Source organism: Rhinoderma darwinii, chromosome 4 (assembly GCF_050947455.1).
Source record: "Rhinoderma darwinii isolate aRhiDar2 chromosome 4, aRhiDar2.hap1, whole genome shotgun sequence".
NCBI lineage: Eukaryota > Metazoa > Chordata > Amphibia > Anura > Rhinodermatidae > Rhinoderma > Rhinoderma darwinii.
In genome coordinates this window covers 292,732,760-292,746,031 of record NC_134690.1, presented here as the reverse complement: position 1 = coordinate 292,746,031, position 13,272 = coordinate 292,732,760, and positions in this window count along the sequence as shown.

The following is a 13,272-nucleotide window of genomic DNA, read 5'->3' as shown; positions in this document are numbered from 1 at the left end:
TCTGCATTGCAGATTCTGCTGCGGATCTGCACAAAATGTGCAGTACATTGATGCGGACTAGCTGCTGCGGACTGCGGTAAAAGTACTTCCCTTCTCCCTATCAGTGCAGGATAGAGAGAAGGGACAGCACTTTCCCTTGTGAAAGTCAAAGAAATTCATACTTACCGCCCGTTGTCTTGGTGACGCGTCCCTCCTTCGGCATCCAGCCCGACCTCCCTGGATGACGCGGCAGTCCATGTGACCGCTGCAGCCTGTTATTAGCCTGTGATTGGCTGCAGCCGTCACTTAGACTGAAACGTCATCCTGGGAGGCCGGACTGGAGACAGAAGCAGGGAGTTCTCGGTAAGTATGAACTTCATTTTTTTTTACAGATACATGTATATTGGGATCGGTAGTCACTGTCCCGGGTGCAGAAACAGTTACTGCCGATCGCTTAACTCTTTCAGCACCCTGGACAGTGACTATTTACTGACGTCTCCTAGCAACGCTCCCGTCATTACGGGAGCCCCATTGACTTCCTCAGTCTGGCTGTAGACCTAGAAATACATAGGTCCAGCCAGAATGAAGAAATGTCAAGTTAAAAAAGCAAGACGCATCCGCAGCACACATAACATGTGCATGACAGCTGCGGACTTCATTGCGGAAATTAGAATCTCCATTGAAGTCAATGGAGAAATTCCGCCATGAGTCCGCCACTGCTCCGCAACAGACAGAGCATGCTGCGGACACCAAATTCCGCTCCGCAGCCTATGCTCCGCAGCGGAATTTTACGCCTCGTCTAAACGAACACTGCTAAATTAAAGTGTAAGTCAATGGACAAACGGCTCCGCTGCGGATTAACGCTGCGGAGTGTCCGCAGCGGAATTTAAGTGAAATTCCGCCACGTGTGAACCCAGCCTAAGACATCCATAAACAACACTCAGTGATGCGACTCCAAGACCTTTTTCAGGGTTAATGCTGCTCTGTAATAAGAATTTTGTTTAGAACATTTTTTAATTTATATGTGAAATAAAAAAAATTCAGATTGTAGAAATACATTTAAACATATTCTAGTTAGAATTTAACAGGTTCCCGACCGCTCGCTGTATATATACGGCCAGCGGTCAGGGTCTCTGAAGTCCACCGTATAGACTAATTACGGCGGCACTTCAGAGACTGTGCACGTGCGATCGCGTGCACACAGCTCTATGCCCTGGCTGTTGCTAACAGCCATGGGCACTGGGCAGAATGTCAGGGGCCAATCTTTTGGCCCCTGAACATGTGATCGCTGTGATAACCAATCACAGCGATCACATGCATTTCTGCATATAAAACAGTGTGCACGCAATCGCGTGCACACAGCCCTGTGCCCACGCTGTTACCAACAGCTCTGGGCACTGGGCAGAGTATCAGGGACCAATCTGATGGTCCCTGAACATGTGGTCGCTGTGAAAACCTATCACAGCGACCACATTTGTTTTATTTTGACTTTTCTGTCAGCAAATCTCCTGCCTCTTTTCTTCTCCTCAAACATTGTTTCAGTTTGAGGAGAAGAAGAGACTCGAGAGAATTGCTGCCACAAGATTACAGTTACAAGGACTGGGGCATGTGGTACCATGCGCAAAAACCGAATTGGTTTTCCACAGCAATTAGTGGGGAAGCGCATGGTAAAGGGGGACTCCTGTGCTTATGCATCTGAGGAATTGCTGGCGGTCAAGTTCAGAAATCGCAAAGACGTGTATGTGCAAAGCACGATTCATACCGCAGGAACAGTGGCAGTGAGGGAAAGAGGGGCAGCATCGGACAAGCACAAACCAGTGAGCGTGTCCGAATATAACAAGTACATGGGGGGGTGGATTTAAGCGACCAGGTTTTACAGCCCTATTTAGTAAAACGCAAAACTAAAACCTGGTACAAAAAAGTGGCCATTTATTTGTTACAGGTGGCCATCCACAACTCATTTGTGCTCTACAAAAAAAACAGAGGCAGAGACACATACCTGGATTTCCAGGAGAAAATTATTGAAGGCCTCATTTTTGATGTTCAGGACACCCGAGAATGCCCCCAGTCTGAGGATGTCACGCGACTGACTGAAAGACACTTCATCAGTCGGATTCCCCCAAAACCAACCAGAAGCAACCCCCAGAAAAGTGCCGCATCTGCAGAAAAGACGGGCACTGCAAAGATTTCCGATATTTCTGTCCATCATGTCCCTCGCAACCAGGCCTGTGCATTGAGCCATGTTTTAAAAAATACCACACTGTTCTGCATTATTAGATTTTAGTTAATTTATTGAAAATATATTTGCCCTACATTACTTTTTTATTTTTCCCCTGATTTTACTCCAAGGGTGAGGGAGGGAATGGGTGGGGGGTGGATGTCATGTTTGCATGTTTTCTAAAGTTCATCTGCTGGAGAGCTCCATTTGCATAAACCTGCAATTTCTTATTTTAGAAAGCCCCAAAAAATAAATTCCCATTATACCCCTAGATGAATATTTTGGGATTTCTGCTTCAAGAGAAGATATTTTGGAAGTGTTATAGAAACTCTGTTGAGTTTTGTAAAACCATCTTTGAAAAAAAAACGATTTGTGAAATAAGCTTCTTCTATCGTCCGCCCTCCTACATCTCTATGTGATAATAAGGCCCACATATTTGGTATCCCCATGCACAGGAGAAGTGGCAGAATGTGAAAGGAGATGAATTTTGGCCATGGTCTATACTGTGTGTGAAAAATGGTGGTATAAACTGACGCATTTGCTAAAAAATTGCTAATTTTATTTTGATCCATCTTATTCAAGAAACTTTCAGAAGAAAACTGGACTGTCTAAAAATATGATAAACCCCTTGAAGGAAACCTTGTGGGGTCTACTTGTGTGAACGAAGTCATTTATGGGGTTATTCTAATGTTTCAGCAGCATTAGGCCCCCCAGAAAACCGTATGCGGCTATAAAGTCAAGTGCCGAATTCCTGGACCGAAAAGGCCAAAAAGCCTCATTTTATGCCAAGCCCTAGCACATGCCCGTGAATAAAGCACACATATTTGGTATCGCCATGCACGGGAGAAGTGGAAGAATGTGAAATGGGATGAATTTTGTCCGTGGTCCATTCTGTGTGTGAAAAAGCTAGCATAAACTGACGCATTTGTTAAAAAAAAGCTAATTTTATGTTGTTCCATCTTATTCAAGAAACTTTCAGAAGAAAACTGGACTGTCTAAAAATATGATAAACCCCTTGAAGGAAACCTTGTGGGGTCTACTTGTGTGAACGAAGTCATTTATGGGGTTATTCTAATGTTTCAGCAGCATTACGCCCCCCAGATAACAGTATGCTGCTATAAAATCAAATGCAGAATTCCTGGACCAAAAAGCCTCCTTTTATGCCAAGCCCTGGCACATGCCCGCAGAGCGAATAAGGCACACATATTTGGTATCCCCATGCACGGGAGAAGTGGAAGAATGTGAAAGGAGATTAATTTTGTCCGTGGTCTATACCGTGTGTGAAAAATGCTGGCATAAACCGACGCATTTGCTAAAAAAAAGCTAATTTTATTTTGTTCCATCTTATTCAAGAAACTTTCAGAAGAAAACTGCACTTGCTAAAAATATGATAAACCCCTTGAAGTAACCTTGTGGGGTCTACTTGTGTGAATTAAGTAATTTATGGGGTGATTCTAATGTTTCAGCAGCATTACACCCCCCAGAAAACAGTATGCGGCTATAAAATCAAATGCAGAATTCCTGGAACGAAAAGGCCAAAAAGCCTCCTTTTATGCCAAGCCCTGGCACATGCCCGCACAGTGAATAAAGCACACATATTTGGTATCCCCATGCACGGGAGAAGTGGAAGAATGTGAAATGGGATGAATTTTGTCCGTGGTCCATTCTATGTGTGAAAAATGGTAGCCTAAACTGACGCATTTGCTAAAAAAGCGTTGATTTTATTTTGTTCCATCTTATTCAAGAAACTTTCAGAAGAAAATTGGACTGTCTAAAAATATGATAAACCACTTGAAGGAAACCTTGTGGGGTCTACTTGTGTGAATGAAGTCATTTATGGGGTGTTTCCAATGTTTCAGCAGCATTACGCCCACAAGAAAACAGTATGCTGCTGTAAAATCAAATGCAAAATTCCTGGACCGAAAATGCCAAAAAGCCTCCTTTTATGCCAAGCCCTGGCACATGCCCGCACAGTGAATAAGGCACACATATTTGGTATCCCCATGCACGGGAGAAGTGGAAGAATGTGAAAGGAGATTAATTTTGTCCGTGGTCCATACTGTGTGTGAAAAATGCTAGCATAAACTGACGCAATTGCTAAATTCTTGCATTTTTTTCCAATTTTGCCCACTTTAGAGAAAAAAATAAGAATGATATATACTGACAAATGCCAAAAAAACAAAGCCCTGTCTGTCCTTGAAAAAAAGAGTGTAAAATGCAGAGTTATAGTTATCTAAAGAAGCGCATAGCAAAATTGTAAAATTTGCTCTGGTCATTTAGCTGTAAAACAGCCTAGTTCTTAACCGGTTAAAAATAAAACACGATTGGGCAGATGTACACTGTTTAAGGCTATGTCCCAACAGACAGGATATGATGCACATTTCTGCAGCAAAAAATCTGAAGAAGAATCTGAAAAAAAATGCAGGTAAATAAAGTCACAGAAATCCGCAGCAATATTCACAGCACAAATGCAATATTTGCTGCGGATTTCTGTGACTGATTTACTAGTGTTTTTAAAAAATTCTGATGCAGGTTTTCTGCTGCAAAAAATCTGCAGCGTCTCCGGCCTGTGGAACATACTTTACTTTTAAGTACACTGCTTTTTTCTGCAGCGTTTTACCTGCGGATTTAGGTTGGATTCCCAAACAATGTTTAAATTGCAGAAATTTCTCAAAATTTACAGTATTAGGCCTCATACACACTTCCGTTGGCTGTCATACGGCCGTTAATGACGGATCCATGAAACACGGACCGCACATGGATGGCTTCCGTGCGCAGTCCATTGTTTCACGGACCAAATCAATGAAAAGGATGAGATTGTTCCGTCAAAAACGGACAGGAGTAGGACCTGTCCTATTTTTGACAGAACGGACACACGGTTCTGTTAAAACCACAGAAGTGTGCATGGCCCCATTGAAATCAATGTGTCAGGGTGCTATCAGTTAAAAAAAACATATAGCACCCTGAAGAAAAAAACTGAAGTGGGCATGAGGCCTTAGCAATGTGAATGATATTTCAGACACACACAGAGGAAAAAACAAAACAAAAAGTAATGCGGAAAATCATGCAGAAAGTGTTCTGATTTCAAATCCATATCATGTCAATTTATGCTGCAAATTCTGTGCGGAGAGTTTGACCCAAAGTCTTCAAAGGGGAGCATATATTCTGAACTAAAAAACGCAAGCTCAGTTTTGCAGAATCCAGTTAGGGCATGTTTTTCCGCTGCAAATGTTGCTGCAAATTTGTGACAATTATGCAACGAATCTGCAGCAACATTTGCATATTTGACAGGTAATTCAGACATTGCGGATATCATTGTGGACTTCCCAAAGATTTCAATCTTTGCATTGCAAAGGCTGACATCAGCAGTGAAAATCCACTGCTTCTCCGTTGGCGGCCATGCATGCTTCGGAATGAAGTCTGCACTGCAGCCTAAATTCCACACTACTTTCCGCGGCATCTGAACTAAGTTACCTAAAAAGGTATAGAAAACAATGGAAAAAACATCTGCTGCAGATTTCCACTGCGGTCTGTCTGCAGCGGAATTCAACAGCAATTCCGTCACGTTTAAACATGCCCTTAAAGACCGCTGGAAAACCGCAGTTGCAAATTAGGTTTGATAGAATCAATACTTGACACAAAGTCTGCAGCAAAAAAACCTACACTATTTACTGCAGATTTCTGTAACAGATTTACCAGCGTTTTTTTTGTGATTCTGCTGCAGGTTTTTTGCCAAAGAAAATCTGCAGCATCTGCAGAATACTATTGGGGCTTGTCCACATGTAACGAAATTGTTGCAGACAATTTCTGCAGCAATTCCGTTTAAAGTAGTAGACTTTCCGCTGCGGCAAAAATGCACCATTTTCTGCGTTTCTAACGGCAGAAAATGGTGCATATTTTGCTGTGTTTTTCAAATGCTAGGAGATTGTGACATCTCCTCTGAAAAACACGGCAATTCAGTCCACTTTCCGCAGCAGGAATTGCTGCAGTCTAAAAAATAAACAGCGTAGGTCAATTTCTGCTCAGCATATTTACGCAGCGTGTGGATAAGATTTGTTAAATCGCACCCACTTTGCTGCTACTGTATTCCGCTGCGTATTTTCCATCCGCAATTGTGGACAGAAAATACGCAGCAATTCTGCTTTGAGTGGACAAGCCCTAATACGCTGAAGAATCCCTAGCTACTCCGCCCAGTGTGCACAAACCCTTAGGCCGAGTTCCCACGTAGCGTAAACGCTGCGTAATTTCCGCAACGGAAGTCTGTGCGGAAATTCCGCAGCGTTTACAGTAACAGCAAAGTGGATGAGATTTAAAAAATCTCATGCCCTCGCTGCGGAAAAAAAGAGAGTCTAAGGCCCTATTCACACGACAGGGATTCCCAGCCGTGTGACGGACATTTTTTGAACTGCCGTCACACAGCATGCCCTATTTTCGCCGTTCTACCGGCCGCGTGGCTCCCATAGAAGTCTATGGGGCCATGTAACGGCTGTTACTCAGATATGATCCGAGTGATGGCCGTGCTTTCTGCCGCTCATTCACTCTCTTCCTACAAGGGGGGCTGTGTGGCACTACCTAAAAGGGGGGATGTGTGGCACTATCTACAGGTGGCCATGGCAGTATCTACAGAGGGCAGTGTGTGGCATTATCTACAGAGGGAAGTGTCTGGCAAAAAATTTACATGAAATTCATCCATTTTTAAAACGGACAGGGAAAAAAACGGATGCAAAACGGGACAAAATTGGCAGTTAAAAACTGTAACACGGCCCGAAACTTAAATGGAACGGATGCAAAACGGATGCAAAACGGCCGAGAGAAACGGACCAAAACGGACGTTTTTATTGCCCGACACTCGGACCCTGTCGTGTGAATAGAGACTAATGCCTTATTCACACGACAGGGTCCCGCCCGAGCCCGAGTGTCGGCCGATGAAATTGGCCGTTTTTCCCGGCCGGTTTGCATTAGTTTTGCATCCGTTCCGGGCCGGGCATATCTGGACAGTGACATCAGGGGCAACTCCTGAAGAGGAATCCCCATGTGGCCGGTGATTCCACTTGAGGAAAAGCCCCTGACATCTGTGTCCATTTATGGACACTGAACGTTACTGGCTTCTCCTGGTGTGGAATTCCCGGTCACAGAGTGTTCGGGGATTCCGCTTCAGGAGATTCCCCTGATGTCACTGCCCAGATATCGACAGAGACATCAAGCGCTCTGTCCAGGAGCGGAATCCCCTAACACACGGGGATTCCGCTCCTTCAGGGAGCTAAAGTGGGGCTAGCACATAGCAGAGCAGGGAGATACCTCCCTGCTCTGCTATAGTGGCATCGCTACAGTAGTAAACGGCCGAAAATAGGGCATGTCCCATTTTTTGACGGCCAGGTAATATTGGGTGGGCAACCTTTATTACTGTCCCCCTGAATATCTGGCACTGGGCGCTTATCAGTGAACACAGAGGAAAAGTATGTGTTGAATATCTCATCCCTCTCTTTTTTCTCTACAATTAAATTCCAATGCAAAAAAACAAACACCAATGCAGAAAACAACACCTGCTATTACTGAGGAATACATTCCTACAACAGGGATACCATCAACGGATTATAGATGATCAGATTTACAGAGCCACAAGAATTCCAAGGAGCACTCTTCTAGAGTACAAAGAGAAGGAAGACAACCGCAGAGTGCCCCTAGTGATACTATACAACCCCCAAATGAACATCTTGAGGAATATCACTGCTGATCTCCAACCCATATTTCATAAAGACAATAAACTGAAGGAAATATTCCCGGATTTGCCTCTCCACGCATACAAACAGCCACCAAACCTAAGGAATCTCCGGGTCAGAAGTGCCCTCTCATCACAGTCAGAGACTTTTCTTTGCAACAGTAGAAAATGCCAGTTGCAACATCTTGTCATCAAACACCATCCACATAACAAATCACTGGCACGTTCTCCTGTACATCCTCCAATGTAGTGTACATGATACTGTGTACAAGGTGCATCAGTATAGAAATCTACATTGGAGAAACGAAACAAAAATTTCAATCTAGAATGTGTAGCGTCCATGGCCGCGGGCCGTCGGGTTTACTAAACTCCCGACGCCCGCAGCCGTGGATCTGTGAGCGCTGGTCCCCATATCCTTCCTAGGAGATGCCAGCTCTCACTTCCGCTCCGTTTGGCTGTGTCCCGTAGGGTGCGCGCGCACGCTCGTGCCCGGCCTTAAAGGAGGAAGTCATCATCATCAACTGCCACGATTTCCTGGTCTATAAGAAGGCCCCTGGCCTTCTAATCCTTGCCTGAGCATTGTTAGTTTTCCCAGTCTGTCTTGCAAATAGTCCCTTAGTGTTTCCCGTTCCTGTTGTTACCCGTGCCTTGTTCCCCGTTCCTGTTTCCCGTGCTGTGCCTTAGTATCAAGTCGTGCCACGTCCGGTGTCTTCTGCCACGTCCGGAGGAATCAACCATGTCCGGTGTCATCTGCCACGTCCTGTGTCATCTGCCACGTCTAAAGGAATCTGCCACGTCCTGTGTCATCTGCCACGTCTGGAGGAATCCGCCACGTCCTGTGTCATCTGCCACGTCCGGAGGAATCCGCCACGTCTGGCGCAACTTGCGGCTCCTGTGTCATCCGCCACGTTTGCTGCTGTCTGCTGCAACCATCTCCATCTGTGCCAGAGCTGTGGCCACCGTCTGGACTATCCAGGCACCCTTGTGCGGGACATTGTATCTCTGGGGTTTCCTGTGGTTTGGCCAGCTGCCTCCCCGCTACGGCGGTACGGCCTAGTGGGTCCACTAACTTCGTGACAGTACGCTCAGGCCATGGACCCCGCTGGTCAACCTGAGACTTTGACGACACAAGCCATGCTGGCCGAGATGGAGGATCTCCAGTCACGACAAGACCAGCTCCTCCTGTCGGTGAACGCCATAGCCCATCGGTTGCCTGCTCCCACCACAGTCGCCACTGCACCCGTTCCTGCAGTTCCTCCTGCTACACTTCTTGTCTGTACCGGTACCAACCCCCTGTGTTTCTTACCGCTACCTCCACGCTATGACGGAGATCCGATGTCCTGCAGGGGATTTTTGAATCAGTGCCTGATCCATTTTAGACTACATGCCAGGTCCTTCTGTTCGGATGACGTCAGGATCGCCTTCATCATCTCTCTCCTTACTGGCAAAGCCCTGGCATGGGCTAATGCTCTGTGGGAACATCAGGGACCAGAGACCTGGGACTTGCAGTGCTTCCTACAGATCTTCCGCTCGATCTTTGAGGAACCTGGGAGAGTTTCTTCAGCTGCTGCATCCTTGCTGACCCTACATCAGGGAGACCTCTCCGTGGACGAGTATGCCATTCAGTTCCATATCCTGGCTGCTGAATTGACCTGGAACAACGAGGCTTTGGTGGCTACATTCTGGCAGGGACGGTCTTCAGGGATCAAGAACGAGCTGGCTGCTCGCGATCTGCCATCTACCCTGGACAATCTTATCCTACTCGCCTCCCGGGTTGACATGAGGATCCGGGAACGTTCCCAAGAGGTTCTCCGGGAGAGAGAACTTCCTAGGCTGGATTCTGCTGTCCTGCAATCCTCCTCAGTTGTCCCACCAGAGGATCCGATGCAGGTTAACTATGTCAAATTGTCTACCCAGGAGAGACAATGCAGACGCACTTCTGGACTTTGTTTGTATTGCGGCTGTGGAGGCCATATTGTGCGTCTGTGTCCCCAGAGGCCGGAGAGACCCACTTGCCTAGGATTGGTTGGATAGACAACCCTAGGTGGAACAGAATCTAACAGAGCATTCGGTTCCAAATTGACTATTCCTGTGACCCTGGCATCCGGCGAGAGGACGCATCAAGTTTCTGCCTATCTTGACTCTGGCTCTGCTGCTAACTTTATCCAGAAAGAGCTAGTGGATCATCTTCAGTTGCCCACAGTTCCCCTAGAGACGTTTTTGGCTGTTGCCTCTGTTAATGGACTGCCTCTGCCGGATCCCATCATTTCTAAAACCAAGCCGTTGAAGCTACAGGATGGAGTCCTGCATTCTGAATAAATGTCCTTCCTTGTTTTGCCCAAGGCCATTAATCCTGTTCTGCTAGGCCTGCCTTGGCTTCGACTACATGCCCCAGTCATGGACTGGAATTCTGGAGAGGTTCTCCAATGGGGCTCCAAGTGCCATGGTCGTTGTCTGTTGCAGATCCATCCTGTCAAGCCTTCTCTGCCTCAGTCGTTGGCGGGACTGCCTCCCCAATTTGCTCAGTATGCAGATGTTTTCAGCAAAAGGGAGGCTGAGACGCTGCCTCCACATCGGACCTATGACTGCCCCATTGAACTGGTTCCTAATGCCTCTCTCCTTGCCTGAGTCTCTATCCATGTCGGCCTATATCAAGGAGAATCTGGAGAGGGGTTTTATACGAAAGTCTTCCTCCCCAGCCGGGGCTGGATTCTTCTTCGTTAAAAAGCAGGATGGATCCCTTCGTCCATGCATTGACTACAGGGGCCTCAACCTGATCACAGTCAAGAACAAATACCCGTTGCCACTCATTTCTGAGCTGTTTGATCGCATACGAGGGGCCAAAATTTTTTCTAAGCTAGACCTGCGGGGGGCTTACAATCTAGTCCGGGTTTGCCGGGGTGATGAATGGAAGACGGCATTTAACACCCGGGACGGGCACTATGAATACCTAGTGATGCCCTTCGGACTGTGTAACGCTCCGGCAGTGTTTCAGGAGTTCGTTAACGATATATTCCTGGATTTACTCTATGTCTGTGTTGTTGTTTATCTCGATGATATTTTGATTTTCTTCCCAGATCCGACGACTCATCTGAGTCATGTCCGTCAGGTTCTACTACGATTGAGGGAGAATCATTTATACGCCAAGTTGGAGAAGTGCGTCTTTGAGAAGAGTTCTCTGCCCTTCCTGGGCTACATCATCTCGGATCAAGGCCTCAAGATGGATCCTGAGAAAGTGAAGGCTGTCCTGGAGTGGCCACGTCCTCCAGTCTTAAAGGCCATACAGCGGTTACTGGGATTCGCCAATTTCTACCTGTAGTTTATTCCTAACTTCTCTTCTATGACGGCTCCCATCTCGACCCTTACCAAGAAGGGTGTGAACGCCAAAGTGTGGACTCCAGAGGCAGAGTCCGCATTAATTAGCCTCAAGAGAGCCTTCACTTCAGCCTCGATCCTCCATCACCCTGACGTATCTCGGCAGTTCTCACTGGAAGTGGACGCTCACTCTGTTGGTGCAGGTGCACTTCTGTTCCAGAGGAGCTCCAAAGGAAAGGCAGTAGTATGTGACTACTACTCTAGACTGTTTTCTTCTGCTGAGCGCAATTACTCCATTTGAGATCGGGAGCTGCTGGCCATCAAATTGGCTCTGGAGGAGTGGAGACATCTTCTGGAGGGCGCTGCTCACCCCATCCTGATCTTCACCGACCACAAGAACCTTACTTACCTTCAGTCCGCTCAAAGACTTAATCCTCGTCAAGCCAGGTGGTCGCTGTTCTTCACCCGTTTTCTGTTTGTGCTCCACTACCGTCCCGCGGACAAGAATATGAGGGCCGATGCCCTGTCCAGATCGTTTGAGACGGAAGACACGGTGGAGTCCCTTCAGACCATCATAGACCCGTCCTGCATTGTCACTGCTAATCCTCAGCAGGTTAGAGACATCCCTCCTGGGAGGACTTTTGTTCGGTTGGCAGACAGGAGAAGAATTCTCCGCTGGGGACATAGTTCTAAACTTGCTGGGCACGCTGGTGTCCGTAAAACCCGAGACCTGATTGCTCGTCACTTTTGGTGGCCCACGCTACCTAAAGATGTTCTTGCACGGTGTGTGCCTCTGACAAAGTGACTCACTCCAAGCCTGCCGGCCTGCTTCAACCTCTGCCTGTACCCAATGCCCCCTGGCAGCACATTGCGATGGACTTCGTCACAGACCTTCCCCTCTCAGCAGGATGTAACACTGTCTGGGTGGTGGTGGGCCGGTTCTCTAAGATGGCTCATTTTATCCCGCTGACCGGCCTACCTTCTGCTCCCCGACTGGCGAGTGTCTTCATTCAGCACATCTTTCGCTTGCATGGCTTGCCTCTACACATCGTGTCAGATCGGGGTGTTCAGTTTACCTCTAAGTTCTGGAGAGCCCTCTGTAAACTGGATGTGAGTTTGGACTTTTCCTCAGCCTATCACCCCCAGTCCAATGGGCAAGTTGAGAGGATCAACCAGATCATGGAAAATTATCTCCGCCACTTCAACTCTTCACAGCACGATAACTGGGTACAGCTTCTTCCATGGGCCGAGTTTTCATACAACAACCACACAAGTGAGTCCACCACTTCCACTCCGTTTGACATCGTGTACAGTCAACATCCCAGAGTCCCTCTTCCTGTGTCGACTTCATCTCAGGTACCCGCTGCTGACTCTGCATATGGGGACTTCCTGCAAATCTGGCAAAAGACCCGGTCCTCTATTTTGCTGGCGGTAGATCGCATGAAGCGAAAGGCGGATACTAGGAGAAGAGAGCCGCCTCAGTATCTTCCGGGGACTAAGGTCTGGCTGTCCTCTCGGAACATTCGCTTGAGGGTGCCTTCGTACAAGTTTGCTCCCAGGTTCCTTGGTCCTTTTAAGAACCTGCAGCAAATCAACCCTGTCTCCTATAAGCTGCGGCTGCCTCCTACCCTCAGAATCCCTAACACCTTCCATGTGTCCCTCCTGAAACCAGTGGTCCTGAACCGCTACAGCAAGACTTCTAGTTCCACAGTTGCTCCCAGCGGTCCTTCTGATGTATTCGAGGTAAAGGAGATCCTGGACTGCAAAAGGGTAGGAGGAAGGACTTTCTATTTAGTGGACTGGAGAGGGTTTGGTCCTGAGGAGAGGTCCTGGGAGCCAGAAGAGAACCTCAGCGCTCCTGCTCTTATAAAAAAGTTCCTCTCTCACTCTGGCCCCAAAAAGAGGGGGCGTAAGAGGGGGGATACTGTAGCGTCCATGGCCGCGGGCCGTCGGGTTTACTCACCTCCCGACTCCCGCAGCCATGGATCTGTGAGTGTTGGTCCCCATCTCCTTCCTAGGAGACGCCAGCGCTCACTTCTGC